Here is a 17005-nt window from a genome sequence, read left to right on the forward strand (position 1 = left end):
ACGAACTAAACAGACACCCATAGAACACTTCACTCAATAATAGCAGAATATAAATTCTTCTCAAGTGCACAGAAACATTCTCCAAATAAGACCATATGTTAGGCCATAAAATAAACCTCAGAGAAAAACAAATATCATATATTAACACATAGATGTGGAATCTAGAAAAATGGTACAGATGAACCTGTTTGCAAGGCAGAAATAGAGACACAGATGTAGAGAACAAAAGTATGGACACCAAGGGGGGAAGGGGGGGATGGGATGAGCTGCAAGATTGAGATTGACATACATACACTAATATGTATAAAATAGATAACTAATGAAAACTGCTGTATAGCATAGGGAACTCTACTTAATGCTCTGTGGTGACCTAAATGGGATGGAAATCCAAAAAAGAGGGGATATATGTATACGTATAGCTGATTCACTTCAATGTACAGCAGAAATTAACATTATAAAGCAACTATACCCCAATAAAAAAATTTAATAAGTAAATAAAAGGACTGAAATAATAGGAAGTATGTTCTCTAATCACGAAAGAATGATATTAGAAATCAATAAGTGAAAGAAATTTGGAAAACTAACAAATAAGAAGAAATTAAACAACACACTCCACTCTGACTTGCTTGTGACCTTTTCTGAGGTGTTTGAGACTTCTCCTTACTATTTCAGAGTCTTCCTGTCAGACTGAGACACTTTTTGACATGTTTAAGATCCTTCCTTCTTTTTGGTCACAAATAAGACTTTTTATTTGTCACCACTAAAAGTCTGAATTTTTTTTTTTTTTCGGTACGCGGGCCTCTCACTGTTGTGGCCTCTCCCATTGCGGAGCACAGGCTCCGGATGCGCAGGCTCAGCAGCCATGGCTCACGGGCCTAGCCGCTCCGTGGCATGTGGGATCTTCCCGGACCGGGGCACGAACCCGTGTCCCCTGCATCGGCAGGCAGACTCTCAACCAATGCGCCACCAAAGAAGCCCTAAAAGTCTGAATTTTAAACAGAGTCTTGGACTGGTGGCTCATATCCATCAGCTTGTTCAACTTTAGTACCTGTCTCATCCCAGTAGACTCTCCAGAACTACTACCATCACAATTAAGCCCCATGACCTTTCCCAATTCGAACGTGGGCTTCTTTAGCATCCTTACTTCTCTAACAAAGACATCATGGAGTGGATAAATACATTGGCAAACCTCTTCTATGTCTTTTCCAATGCTGTCTGGAATCAATTTATTGACCACTTCTTTCAAGTCATTTGTCTACACCTCTAGGGTCATGATTTCCATCATCTTCTTCTGGATTTGGCAGACCTGTTGGTGCTAAGTATAAGAGCTCTTCCAAATCTAATTGTTGCATTTTTTAATAAAATAGACAAAGCAAATAACTTTCAGTAGTCTTGACACTGACAGGAGCTTCAATCACAGGCTGCCATGTTTTGACCATGGAGCATATTTTGTCGCAGGTAAACTCCATGCTATGGAAGTTAGGTAGGCAGTTTTGCCCTGAATATCCTCAGTAATTAGCTTGAGTATTCTAAATGCAACTGCATCATTCTGCAGATCAGCAAGGCTCATTTCAAAAACATGATATCATTTGATTCCTTGAGCTCTCATGACTAGTGTTTTTCCAACATTTCTTATATTGAACACAGCTGGTGCTTTCACATCATACCAGTCTTCCTTAGAAATTGGATCAACCACTTTCTTCTTGGGTCCCTTTTTGCTGCTTTTCATTAGGTGCTTGTTCCTGCCAACTGTCAAGGAGCTGCTCAGAGCTCTTCCTTGGTTTTGAGACTCTCTCTGACTTCTCCATCCTGACATGTTTTTGATCCTTCCCTTCCTATTTGAGACTCTCCCTGACTTGTCTGACCCTCTTCCTGACATACGTGACTGTCTTCCTGGCCTATTTGAGACCCATCATTAACTATATATATATATATATATATATATATATATATATATATATATATATATATATAAACACTAAGACTTTGCCTGACATCTTTTTTTTAAACATTTTTATTGGAGTATAATTGCTTTACAATGCTGTGTTAGTTTCTGCTTTATAGCAAAATGAATCAGTTATAGATATATATATATCCCCATATCTCTTCCCTCTTCCATTTCCCTCCCTCCCACTCTCCCTATCCCTCCCATCTAGCTGGTCATAAAGCACCAAGCTGATCTCCCTGTGCTATGCGACTACTTCCCACTAGCTATCTATTTTACATTTGGTAGTGTATCTATGTCCATATATAAACTAGCACTCTCTCACTTTATCCCAGCTTACCCTTCCCCCTCCCCGTGTCCTCAGCTCCATTCTCTAGTAGGTCTGCGTCTTTATTCCCGTCTTGCCCCTAGTTTCTTCATGACTTTTTTTTTTTTTTTTAGATTCCATATATATGTGTTAGCATATGGTATCTGTTTTTCTCCTTCTGACTTACTTCACTCTGTAGGACAGACTCTAGGTCCATCCACCTCATGACAAATAACTCAATTTCAGTTCTTTATATGGCTGAGTAATATTCCATTGTATATATGTGCCTCACCTTCTTTATCCATTCATCTGTCAATGGACACTTAGGTTGCTTCCATGTCCTGGCTATTGTAAATAGAGCTGCAATGAACATTGTGGTACATGACTCTTTTTGAATTATGGTTTTCTCAGGGTATATGCCCAGTATTGAGATTGCTGGGTCGTATGGTAGTTCTATTTGTAGTTTTTTAAGGAACCTCCATACTGTTCTCCATAGTGGCTGTACCAATTTACATTCCCACCAACAGTGTATGAGGGTTCCCTTTTCTCCACACCCTCTCCAGCATTTATTGTTTGTAGATTTTTTGATGATGGCCATTCTGATGGGTGTGACATGATACAGCATTGTAGTTTTGATTTGCGTTTCTCTACTGACTAATGATGTTGAGCATTCTTTCATGTGTTTGTTGGCAATCTGTATATCTTCTTTGGAGAAATGTCTATTCAGGTCTTCTGCCCATTTTTGGATTGCGGTGTTTGTTTTTTTGATATTGAGCTGCATGGGCTGCTTGAAAATTTTGGTGATTAATCCTTTGTCAGTTGCTTCATTTGCAAATATTTTCTCCCATTCTGAGGGTTGTCTTTTCATCTTGTTTATGGTTTCCTTTGCTGTGCAAAAGCTTTTAAGTTTAATTGGGTCCCATTTGTTTATTTTTGTTTTTATTTCCATTTCTCTAGAAGGTTGGTCAAAAAGGATCTTGCTGTGATTTATGTCATAGAGTGTTCTGCCTATGTTTTCCTCTAAGAGTTTGATAGTGTCTGGCCTTACATTTAGGTCTTTAATCCATTTTGAGTTGATTTTTATGTGTGCTGTTAGGGAGTGTTCTAATTTCATTCTTTTACATGTAGCTGTCCAGGTTTCCCAGCACCACTTATTGAAGAGGCTGTCTTTTCTCCATTGTATATTCTTGCCTCCTTTATCAAAGATAAGGTGACCATATGTGCGTGGGTTTATCTCTGGGCTTTCTATCCTGTTCCATTGATCTGTCTTTCTGTTTTTGTGCCAGTACCATACTGTCTTGATTACTGTAGCTTTGTAGTATAGTCTGAAGTCAGGGAGCCTGATTCCTCCAGCTCCGTTTTTCTTTCTCAAGATTGCTTTGGCTTTACGGGACCTTTTGTGTTCCCATACAAATTGTGAAATTTTTTGTTCTAGTTCTGTGAAAAATGCCAGTGGTAGTCTGATAGGGATTGCATTGAATCTGTAGATTGCTTTGGGTAGTAGAGTCATTTTCACAATGTTGATTCTTCCAAGCCAAGAACATGGTATATCTCTCCATCTATTTGTATCATCTTTAATTTCTTTCATCAGTGTCTTATAATTTTCTGCATACAGGTCTTTTGTCTCCTTAGGTAGGTTTATTCCTAGGTATTTTATTCTTTTTGTTGTAATGGTAAATGGGAGTGTTTTCTTGATTTCACTTTCAGATTTTTCATCATTAGTGTATAGGAATGCCAAAGATTTCTGTGCATTAATTTTGTATCCTGCTACTTTACCAAATTCATTGATTAGCTCTAGTAGTTTTCTGGTAGCATCTTTAGGATTCTCTATGTATAGTATCATGTCATCTGCAAACAGTGACAGCTTTACTTCTTCTTTTCCGATTTGGATTCCTTTTATTTCTTTTTCATCTCTGATTGCTGTGGTTAAAACTGCCAAAACTATGTTGAATAAGAGTGGTGAGAGTGGGCAACCTTGTCTTGTTCCTGATCTTAGTGGAAATGGTTTCTGTTTTTCACCATTGAGGACGATGTTGGCTGTGGGTTTCTCATATATGACCTTTATTATGTTGAGGTAAGTTCCTTCTATGCCTACTTTCTGCAGGGTTTTTATCATAAATGGGAGTTGAATTTTGTCAAAAGCTTTCTCTGCATCTATTGAGATGATCATATGGTTTTTCTCCTTCAATTTGTTAATATGGTGTATCACATTGATTAATTTGTGTACATTGAAGAATCCTTGCATTCCTGGGATAAATGCCACTTGATCATGGTGTATGATCCTTTTTTTTTTTTTTTTAATTTTTTTTTTTTGAAGATGTTGGGGGTAGGAGTTTTTTTTTTAGTAATTTATTTATTTATTTTTGCTGTGTTGGGTCTTCGTTTCTGTGCGAGGGCTTTCTCTAGTTGTGGCAAGCGGGGGCCACTCTTCATCGCGGTGCGTGGGCCTTTCACTATCGCGGCCTCTCATTGCGGAGCACAGGCTCCAGACGCACAGGCTCAGTAGCTGTGGCTCACGGGCCCAGTTGCTCCGCGGCATGTGGGATCCCCCCAGACCAGGGCTCGAACCCGTGTCCCCTGCATTAGCAGGCAGACTCTCAACCACTGCGCCACCAGGGAAGCCCGTGTATGATCCTTTTAATGTGCTGTTGCATTCTGTTTGCTAGTATTTTCTTGAGGATTTTTGCATCCATGTTCATCAGTGATATTGGTCTGTAGTTTTCTTTTTTTGTGACATCTTTGTCTGGTTTTGGTATCAGGGTGGTGGTGGCCTCATAGAATGAGTTTGGCAGTGTTCCTCCCTCTGCTACATTTTGGAAGAGTTTGAGGATAGGTGTTAGCTTTTCTCTAAATGTTAGATAGAATTCTCCTGTGAAGCCATCTGGTCCTGGGCTTTTGTTTGTTGGAAGATTTTTAATCACAGTTTCAATTTCAGTGCTTGTCATTGGTCTGTTCATATTTTCTACTTCTTCCTGGTTCAGACTCAGAAGGGTGTGCATTTCTAAGAATTTGTCCATTTCTTCCAGGTTGTCCATTTTATTGGCATAGAGTTGCTTGTAGTCATCTCTCATGATCTGTTGTATTTCTGCAGTGTCAGTTGTTACTTCCCCTTTTTCATTTCTAATTCTACTGATTTGAGTCTTCTCCCTTTTTCTTGATGAGTCTAGCTAATGGTTTATCAATTTTGTTTTTCTCAAAGAACCAGCTTTCAGTTTTATTGATCTTTGCTATCGTTTCCTTCATTTCTTTTTCATTTATTTCTGAGGTTTATGATTTCTTTCCTTCTGCTAACTTTGGGGTGTTTTTGTTCTTCTTTCTCTAATTGCTTTAGGTGTAAAGTTAGGTTGTTTATTTGAGTTGTTTCTTGTTTCTTAAGCTAGGATTGTATTGCTATAAACTTCCCTCTTAGAACTGCTTTTGCTGCATCCCTTAGGTTTTGGGTTGTCGTGTTTTCATTGTCATTTGTTTCTAGGTATTTTTTGATATCCTCTTTGATTTGTTCAGTGATCTCTTGGTTATTAAGTAGTGTACTGTTTAGCCTCCATGTGTTTGTATTTTTTACAGATTTTTTCCTCTAACTGATATCTAGTCTCATAGCATTGTGGTCGGAAAAGATACTTGATACGATTTCAATTTTCTTCAATTTACCAAGGCTTGATTTGTGACCCAAGATATGCTCTGTCCTGGAGAATGTTCCATGAGCACTTGAGAAGAAAGTGTATTCTGTTGTTTTTGGTTGGAATGTCCTATAGATATCAATTAAGTCCATCTTGTTTAATATATCATTTAAAGCTTGTGTTTCCTTATTTATTTTCATTTTGGATGATCTGTCCATTGGTGAAAGTGGGGTGTTAAAATCCCCTAGTATGAATGTGTTACTGTAGATTTCCCCTTTTATGGCTGTTAGTATTTGCCTTACGTACTGACATGCTCCTATGTTAGGTGCATAAATATTTACAATTGTTATATCTTCTTCTTGGATCGATCCCTTGATCATTATGTCGTGTCCTTCTTTGTCTCTTGTAAAAGTCTTTGTTTTAAAGTCTATTTTGTCTGATATGAGAATTGCTACTCCAGCTTTCTTTTGGTTTCCATTTGCATGGAATATCTTTTTCCATCCCCTCACTTTCAGTCTGTATGTGTCTCTAGGTCTGAAGTGGGTCTCTTGTAGACAGCAAATATATGGGTCTTGTTTTTGTGTCCATTCAGCCAGTCTATGTCTTCTGGTTGGAGCATTTAATCCATTTACATTTAAGGTAGTTATCGATATGCATGTTCCTATTACTATTTTCTTAATTGTTTTGGGTTTGTTATTGTAGGTCTTTTCCTTCTGTTGTGTTTCTTGCCTAGAGAAGTTCCTTTAGCATTTGTTGTAAAGCTGGTTTGGTTGTGCTGAATTCTCTTAGCTTTTGCTTGTCTGTAAAGGTTTTAATTTCTCCATCAAATCTAAATGAGATCCTTGCTGGGTAGAGTAATCTTGGTTGTAGGTTTTTCCCTTTCATCACTTTAAATATGTCCTGCCATTCCCTTCTGGCTTACAAAGTTTCTGCTGAAAGATCAGCTGTTAACCTTATGGGGATTCCCTTTTATGTTATTTGTTGTTTTCCCTTGCTGCTTTTAATATTTTTTCTTTGTATTTTGCTGCAGTTTTTCAGTCAGAGACGAAAAGGAGTCCAACACACGAGATGTATGTGTTAAAGCACAGTGGTAGAGGGCTGTTGCTCGCTCAGGCAAAACAGCAAAGCCCTCAGTCCACTATGGCGTATTTATTTAAGCTTTATCTTACATCTATTATACTTTTTGTAATTAAAAGCATATTTTAAGAGCTAGATGTACTTTACTTATAACTTTATCTAACACAAAGAGCTCTATTTAGCGCAGGCTGTGCCTTCCTTGAACATCTAATCAGTGCACCTCCTTATTTCCTTGTTCCCAATTATACCAAGGACATGCATGGGTCAGTGCCCAGAACGATCAGTACTGCTTGCAGTCCTGAAACATTCACATGCACCCAGCTTGCTAGGTGAACTGATTCTTGGGTCACGTCTCTTCCCATGTCCTCAGTTACCCTTCTACATATTTAATTTTTGACAGTTTGATTAATATGTGTCTTGGCGTGTTTCTCCTTGGATTTATCCTGTATGGGACTCTCTGTGCTTCCTGGACTTGATTAACTATTTCCTTTCCCATATTAGGGAAGTTTTCAACTATAATCTCTTCTAATATTTTCTCAGTCCCTTTCTTTTTCTCTTCTTCTTCTGGGACCCCTATAATTCGAATGTTGGTCTCCGCCCATGAAGGGGCTTCTAGTGTGTGGAAACCTTTCCTACTTCACAGCTCCCTCCCACTGGTGCAGGTCCCGTCCCTATTCTTTTGTCTCTGTGTTTTCTTTTTTCTTTTGCCCTACCCAGGTATGTGGGGAGTTTGTGTCAGTGTTTTCCATTAGAATATAGTTTTAGCTGTTGTCTTGGAGAGCCAAAATAATAGTCTTACACAATAGAAAGCAGTTCATTTCTCCTTCGTGTTAACATCTGGGCACATGTGGTCCAGGGCTGCCCTCTCAGTACCATGGTGGTTCCCAGGCTCCTCTGTCTTATGGAATTGCCATGCCCAGGTGGAGCTTTTCCACATGGTCCAAGATGGCTCATTAGCACATCCCTCTTCCGTCTTCCAGCCAAAAAGAAGAGGGAAGAGATAGGGGGTAGCAAACTCTGCCCTTTTAAGGACATGACCCGAAAATTGCACATATCACTTCTCCTCACATATCGTTGGCCAGAATGCAGTCACATGACCATACCTATCTATAAAGGAAGCTGAGTAATGTAGTCTCTATTCTGGGAAGCCATTTTACCTTATTAAACTCAGGTTTCTATTACTACCAAAAAAAAAAAGAAAAAGACAAAAAGCTATTGGGGAAAAATTAGCAGTCTCCCATTCTGAAACTTGGAAATTTTTAATTTGGCTTAAAAAGAATTTCCCTCTCTGACAAGAGAAAAAAGTGGAATTTCCCTCCCTTTTCTCCTCCTTAACTTGGTAGCTCCCACAGAATAGTTTTTAATTCTAAGCAATGAAAACCAAGGGAAAAAAGGTTGCTGAAAACTGGAGTATTTATTTGTAACCAAAAATGACTTGGACTATCACACTGGTACCTAGCGACCAACCTGAATTTTGTAATTGAATGCCTGTGCATGCAGCAAGAGCTCAGAACATTTTGAGATGCAGAGAAGGATCAGATCACCATCTGGACCATAAATAATTTATACATTTTAAATACCTGGGAATCACATGGGTCAGGAATAAATAATATACTAAATCTCAGTGAGAAAAAAATTCTTCCAACATTGTGTCTGTGAATCCAATTTAAATCCTAATGACAGTTCTTAGAATTGGATTAAAATTCAGGAAAGGCCCCTAGTGCTTATGTAAAACTAAATGAACATTATTCTTGATTTTTTTAATATACAAAGAATGGCTGATCAAGTTAAGCTTAAATCTCCACAATCCAGTCATAGGACTGTGGCACCAACTGGGATTGAACTCCACATCCAATGCCCTGTCTTTGGGTAAGACTTTGAGGTAAGACTCCCTTATCGGATTCTGACCAAATAGTGACTTTACACACTGGGCCCTGAGTTTGTGCAATATGGTCAATGCTTTAGGGGTTTTTGAGAGTTTGCTGAGGTATCTGATTCTTGAAGAAAGAACATGGCAGAAAGAGATACGGGGGGGCTGGTCTTAGTTGGTGGTGAGAAGGTGAGACAGAGCACTGGGCTACCCCAGATCCTGGGGGTGGAGCACTGGCAGGGGGTAAGGTCAAGCTGGACATTGTCATAAATTCACAACAGAAGCTCTTCCAGGGTGGAACCAGGAGCCTGAAGCCTAGAAATAAACTAGGTTAGGAACTGGCAAGGTAACTTGACCACTGACCTTCACCAAGCACTTGTCAGTGACCTTGGTCAGCCTTTACAGGCCCAGCCATCTACCTGCCAGCCACTCTCTGGGCAGTGCCTTAAAGGCCCCACAGATGAAGCTTCAGCATTATACTCTCTGGGATGGATTTCAATGATGAGTTGGTTGGGCATTTTTCTGTCTTATTGGGAAATGAAGGATCATGTGCAGTCCCCTTGAATTTGAATATGTGTGGACACAAATATGTGTTTTTGAGTACTGAGAATTTTTATTTCAAATATATTGAAAGAGTTCTTTTGGACTTAGATGTTTGTTTTTATCATCTATCACTTTGGATATACATAAAAAGGAAAATTATATTACAAAATAAATTGGTGAAGGTATTCCTGAGGCTTCTCCACAGTCAGAACCCCACTTTTCTGAACTTTTTAAATTGAGGTATAGCATACATAAAGTATATAAAGTGCACTACTCCTAAAGTTGATTTTCACTTATATGTGGAATCTAAAAAAAAAAAAAAAAAAAAAATACTTGTAGAAGCAGAGGGTAGAATGGCGCTTACCAGGAGCTGGGGGTGGGGGAATGGGAGAGATGTTGTTTAAGGGTACAAACTTGCAACTAGTAGATAAATAAGTCCTGGACACTATACACAGTACAGTGATTATAGATACTAAAATTGTATTATAAACATTAAACTTGCCTAGAGACTAGATCTTAATTGTTCCCAACACTAGAAGAAATGATACTTATGTGACATGTTAGAGGTGTTAACTAATGCTACAATGGCAATCATACCACAATATAAATATATCAATCTATATATTGAACTTATACAATGTTATATGTCAAATATATCTCAATAAATAAATTTATATATATGTAATTGGTGGGAATATAAACTGATACAACCACTTTGGAAAATAGTTTTACAATATGTACTAAAGTTAAACATATTCTTACCAGCAATTCCACTCCTGAGTATATACCCAAGAGAAATTAGTGCATATGTTCACCAAAATACATGTATAAGAACATTCATAGCAGCACTATTCATACTAGTCAACATTGGCAACAACGAAAATGTCCATCAACAGGAGAATGGATAAATACATTGGTGGTATATTCATACAATAGAATAATACACAGCCACGAAAAAGAACAATGACTAAGATACACAATAACATGGGTGAATATCACAGATCCCATGATGAGTGAAAGAAACCAGACACAAAACAGTACATACTGTATGATTCCATCTATATCAAGTTCAAGAACAGGGAAAACTGAGAGACTGTGATAAGTCAAAATAATGATTACCTCTTGGAGGTGTTGTTATTAACAAAAGCAATAAAGGCTCATTGTAAAACACAAACAGCGCTGCCAGGGCCTCTCTTCCCCCATGTATCTGCAAAACTAACTTCTCACCTTTAAGTCTTTGTTCAAATGTCACTGAGTCAGCAAGGCCTATCCTGACCACCCTATTATAAACTGCAATCCACACCCCTCAACTCCTGATCCTTTGTACCATACTTTCTTACTTTTTCTATTTTACCTTTTACCTTCTAAAATACTCTAGAATTTAGTTATTATATTTTTGGCTTACTACCTGGTCCCCTCATTAGAATGTAAGCTCCACATCCAGTGACGAGTCCTTGTGGGGAGTATAAAGACCCAGCCCACTTGCCCCAGTTCAGGGCATCACGATAGGCTTATCCCCACTCCAGAGCTCCCCATGGGATCCACTGAGGCCTTTGTTACAACCACATCCAAACTCAACTTTTCCCTGTGCCCAATCAGGCTTCACTCACTCTCCAAAGGTACTGATTTCTACAGAACTTCCCAGTAAGTTTCCTGCATGTGAATCATAGTCTCAAAAGTCTGTTTCCTGCAGTACCTGAACTGTGACACTGTCATTCCCTGAAACAGAGAACAAGGCAGGATCAGGTACTGGGGAAGAGTCATGAGTTCAGATTTGGACATGTTCCCTTTGAAGCAACTTTGCCATATCTAAGAAATGTCAAGCAGGCAGTTGCATATATGAGAAAAAGAATAGATTTTTTCCCTCAAGCTGTTCATGATATAATCAAGAAGACACGTGCTCCAAAAAAATCCATAATATGAGGTATTATATTACATAAGATTACAGATGACGTACTAGAGGGGTTCAGAGATGGTCAGGAAAGATTTCCTGGCAAAGGTGACATTTTTTTAATGTGATCAGTGAAGATGGGAGCAGAGGCAGAGCAATGTGAGCTAGGCCTGAAGATAAAACACTCAGAGCAAACACAGGGAGCAGTAGGCAGTTCAGTTTGAATGGACGTCAGGTGCACAAAGGGGCTTAGAAGGACACAAGGTTAGGAAGTGTATTAACCAGGGTTCTCCAGAGAAACAGAACCAATAGGATATGTATATGTATTGCAAGAGATCTGGTACAAGGAGTTGGCTCATATGATTATGGAGGCTGGCAATTCCAAAATCTACAGGGTGGGCTGGCAGGCTGGAGACCCAGGAGAGCTGATGCTGCAGTTCAAGTCCAAAGGCCAGTAGGCTAGACACCCAGGAGAGCTGGTAGTGCAGTTCTAGTCTGAAGACCAGCTACTGTAGAGCCAGGAAGACCAATGTTGCAGGTGAAGTCTGAAAGCAGTCTACTAGAGAATCCTCTGTTGCTTGGGGGAGGCTGGTTTTGTTGTTCTATTCATGCCTTCTAGTGATTAGATGAGGCCCACCAAATTAGAGAGGGCAATCTGCTTTACTCAAAGTCCACCAATGTAAATGTTAACCTTATCCAAAAACATCCTTACAGAAACACTCAGGATAGTTTGACCAAAGATCTTGGCACCCCATGGACCAGCCAAGTTGACATGTACAGTTAACCATCACAGGAAGGTATGGGCCAGCTGAGGAAAGACCTTGACTGCCAGAGTTTAGGCTGTGGGAACTTCTAAAGGTTTAGAGGCCAGAGGACTGGAATGAGAGAGCCTAGAGGCAGAGAGAGAACTTAGGAGACTACTGTGACCATCTAGGCAAGAGGGAAAACAGGATAATGACAGTGAGCCTGCAGGTCAGTAAGACCTTGAATGCTAGAGATTAGGCTGTGGGAACTTCTAAAGGTTTAGAGCCCAGAGGACTGGAATGAGAGCCTAGAGGCAGAGAGAGAACTTAGGAGACTACTGTGACCATTTAGGCAAGAGGGAAAACAGGATAATGACAGTGAGCCTGAAGGGAAGAAACAGAGGCAAGCAATATGGAACTGACAAGACTTGGCAAGTGACCAGTCCTGGGGATGAGGGAAAGTATGCAGAGAATGACTTTGTAGTTTTAAACCTAGGCAACCAGGAGGATGGTGAAGCCACTGAGAGAAATGAAGGGATTGGGAGAGAGAAGATGACTGTCTCCCTGGGGGCTCCTCTGGTTGAGGAGCTTGGGGCATGTTCAGGTTATCAATTGATGTGTAACAAACCACCCAAAAATGGTGACCTAAAACCAATAAAATATTTTGCTCACAAATCTGAGAATGACTGGACTCACATAGCTGTTGTCACTCTGTATAATGATGCACTGTATTAATTTTGTGTTGGTAACAGGAAATTAATTCTTCACATAAGAATTATTAAATGGCTAATGAAAGCAAACATTTCTGCATATTACCTACTGAACGTTTTTTAAATTCAGCACCATTTTTATCTACTGACACTGATTAATTTTAGAGCCTACTTCATTGCCCTAAAAGAAAATTATCTACTGTGTATACCTCTCCAGTGCTCAGAAAGCATTCTGAGTTACAGTATGAAATGTCTAACATGTTTTAAAAGTAGAACTTGGTTGAATGTAAAATGGATGGCTAGTGGGAAGCGGCCACATAGCACAGGGAGATCAGCTCGGTGCTCTGTGACCACCTAGAGGGGTGGGATAGGGAGGGTGGCAGGGAGACGCAAGAGGGAGGGGATATGGGGATATATGTATACATACAGCTGATTCACTTTGTTGTACAGCAGAAACTAACACAAAATTGTAAAGCAATTATACTCCAATAAAGATGTTACATATATATAAAAAATAAGTAGAACTTGGTTGAATTACCTATCTTTTAAATTAATTTTAGATTTCCCTTTGATTGTAGTTTTATTGGATTTTATTAAGTATTCTAGATCTAGTTGAAATTTTAAAAATAACTTTATTGAGTCATAACTTACTACCATAAAGTTCACCCTATTTTTAAGTGTGCAACGCAGCGATCTGTAGTAAATTTATTGAGTTGTGCAGCCATCACCACATACAGTTTTAGAATATTTGTATAATCCCAGCCCCAGGCAACCACTGCCTCTACAGATTTCCCTTTTCTGGACTTTTCATATAAATGGAATTACACAATATATATGTTCTTTTGAGTCTGGCTTCTTTCACTTAGCATGGTGCTGTCAAGGTTCATGCATGTTATAGCATGCATCAATACTTCATTATTTTTTATAGCAAAATAATATTCCACTGTATGGATATACCACATTTTGTTTATCTATTCATCAGTGGGTGGATGTTTGGGTTGTTTCCACCTTTGAGCTATTATGAATAATAATAGCTGCTGTGAATATCTACATGTAAGTCTTTGTGTGGACATAAGCTTTCATTTCTCTTGTGTAGATATCTAAGAGTGGAATGGCTGGGTCATATGGTAAATTTATATTTAACTTTTTAAGAAACTACGAAACAATTTTCCAAAGTTATTGTACCATTTTTTCTTACCTACCCCCAGTAGGGTTCCTATTTCTCCACCACATTCTTGCCAGCATTTGTTACCATCTGTCATTTTTATTCTAGCCATCCTAGTGGGCATGAAATTGTATCTCATGGTTTTGATTCACATTTCCGTCATAACAATGATGTTAAGCATTTTTTCATGTGCTTAATTAGCCATTTGTACACTGTCTCTGGTGAAATATCTATTCAAATCCTTTGCTCATTTTTAATTGGGTTGTTTGTCTTTTTAAAACTGAGTTGTGGGCTTCCCTGGTGGTGCAGTGGTTAAGAATCTGCCTGCCAATGCAGGGGACATGGGTTTGAGCCCTGGTCCGGGAAGATCCCACATGCTGCGGAGCAACTAAGCCCACATGCCACTACTACTGAAGCCCACGCACCTAGAGCCTGTGCTCCACTACAAGAGAAGCCGCCACAATGAGAAGCCCACACACCACAACAAAGAGTAGCCCCCGCTCACCACAACTAGACAAGCCCATGCACACAACAAAGACCCAACGCAGCCAAAAATAAATAAATAAATAAAATTATTTTTTTAAAAATTGAGTTGTAAGAGTTCTTTATTCTGGGTTGAAATTGAATCTAATCAATAACCACCTTTCTAGAGTACAATATGATATTATGTTCCAAATGCCCTAGAACTTTTTGTTTATCCATCCAAGTGGGCATCATGGTGGATACTGTGATGCACCACCTAGATCTTTCTTCTTCTTTTCCAACTTCAAGAGTATGGTCAGCAGACAGCCCTTATATATCAGCCCTCCAGGGTCTGCCTCAGCTGCAGAGAACCACCAGGGTAGCCCACATCCAATGACTGATCAATGCAGGGGTATAAAGATCTGGCCATATCCACCCAGCTCTGGACAACTCTGCAGGGCTATTCTAACTCCAGCACTCCCTGTAGGGTCAGCCAAGTCTGTCACCAGGCTTGCATCAAAGCTTAACTTCTCCCTCTTCCCAGTCCTGCTTTCTTCCCCTCCCCTCCACAAGTGTTGATTTCAAGAGCACTTTTCCCAGCTTCACTGAGATATAACTGACATATAACATTGTGTAATTGAAGGTGTACGATGTGTTGACTTGATATATTTGAATATTGCAAAATGCATATTTTAGCATTTTAGCATTAGCCAACACCTCCAATCTATCACATAATTACTACTTCTTTGTTGTGGTGAAAACATTTAAGATCTACTCTCCTAGCAACATTCAAATATATAATACAGTATTATTAGCTCTAATCATCATGCTGTACATTAGATCCCCAGAACTTGTTAATCTTATAACTGGAAGTTTATACCCTTTGACTAACATCTCCCCATTTCTCCCATCCCCAGCCCCTGGTAACCACCATTCTACTCTCTGTTTCTCTGAGTTCAGCCTTTTTTTTTTTTTTTTTAACATCTTTATTGCAGTATAATTGCTTTACGATGGTGTGTTAGTTTCTGCTTTATAACAAAGTGAATCAGTTATACATATACATATATCCCCACATCTCTTCCCTCTTTCATCTCTTCAGCTTTCTCAGATTCCACCAATAAGTGATATCACACAGTATTTGTCTTTCTCTGTCTGACTTATTTCACTTAGCATAATGCCCTCAAGGTTAATCCAAGTTTCACAAATGACAGGATTTCCTTCTTTCTCATGGCTGAATAATATGTGTGTGTATGCGTGCGTGTATCACATCTTTAACCATTCATCCATTAAGGGATACTTAGGTTGTTTCCATATCTTGGCTAATGTGAATAACGCTGCAATGAACATAGGAGTGGAGATATCTTTTTGAGATACAGATTTCATCTCCTTAGGGGATATGCAGAAGTAGGATTGCTGGTTCATATGGTAGTTCTATTTTTAGTTTTTTGAAGAACCTCCATACTGCTTTTCAAAACGGCTATACCAATTTACATTCCCACCAACAGTACACGAGGGTTTCCTTTGCTCCACATCCTCACCAACTCTTATCTCTTGTTTTCTTGATAAAAGCCATTCTAATGGGTGTGAGGTGATATCTCACTGTGATTTTGATTTACATTTCCCTGATAATTAATGATGTCAAGCACCTTTTCATATGTCTGTTGGCCTTTTTTATGTCTTCTTTCAAAAAATGTCTATTCAGGTCCTTTGCCCATTTTTTAATTGGACTTTTTTGGTTTTTGCTACTGAGTTGAGTTCTTTATGTATTTTTGATATTAACCCCTATCAGATCTATGGTTTGCAAATATTTTCTTCCATTCCGTAGGTTGCCTTCTCATTTTGTTGATTGTTTCTTTGGCTGTGTAGAAGCTTTTTAGGTTTCTGTAGTCCCACTTATTTACTTTTTATTTTGTTGCTTGAGCTTTTGGTATCATATCCAGGAAATCACTGCCAAGACCAATGTCAAGGAGCTTTTTCCCTAAGTTTTCCTCCAGGAGTTTTACAGTTTTAGGTCTTATGTTTAAGTCTTTAATCCATTTTGAGTTAATTTTTGTTAGTGGTGTAAGATGGGGATCCAATTCCATTCTTCTACATGTGGTTATCCAGTTTTCCCAATACCATTTGTTGAAAAACTATTCTTTCCCCATAGAGTATTCTTGGCTCCCTTGTCAAATATTAGTTGACCATACATGTGTGAGTTTATTTCCAGGCTCTCAATTTTGTTGCATCAGTCTATGTGTCTATTTTTACAGCAGTACCATACTGTTTTGATTACTATAGCTTTATAGTATAATTTGAAATCAGGGAATACGATGCCTCCAACTTTGTTCTTCTCTCTCACAATTGCTTTGGCTATTGGGGATCTTTTGTGGCTCCATCTTTCTTACAAATTTTAGGATTTTTTTTTTTTTTGGCCATGCTACACGGCATGTGCGATCTTAGTTCCCCGACCAAGGATCAAACCCACACCCCCTGCATTGAAAGCATACAGTCTTCACCACTGGACTGCCAGGGAAGTCCCAGGATTGTTTTTTTCTATTTCTGTGAAAAATGCCATTGGAATTTTGATAGAGATTGCACTGAATCCACAGATTGCTTTGGGTAGTATGGACATTTTAACAATATTAATTCTTCCAACCCATGAGCACAGAATCTTTCTATTTATTTGTGTCTTC

General features: G+C 38.9%; 1 pseudogene across 1 annotated transcript; it reads right to left on the minus strand.

Annotated features, from left to right (window-relative positions):
- Positions 1-992: 992 nt before the first annotated feature.
- On the minus strand, positions 993-1816 carry LOC309796157 (small ribosomal subunit protein eS1-like; annotated as a pseudogene). The gene has a single exon. The product of its transcript is annotated as a small ribosomal subunit protein eS1-like (transcript).
- Between the last annotated feature and the right edge of the window lie 15189 nt (positions 1817-17005).

The sequence above is a fragment of the Mesoplodon mirus genome (assembly GCF_964341445.2).
Source record: "Mesoplodon mirus genome assembly, chromosome: X".
In the NCBI taxonomy this organism is placed as follows: Eukaryota; Metazoa; Chordata; class Mammalia; order Artiodactyla; family Ziphiidae; genus Mesoplodon; species Mesoplodon mirus.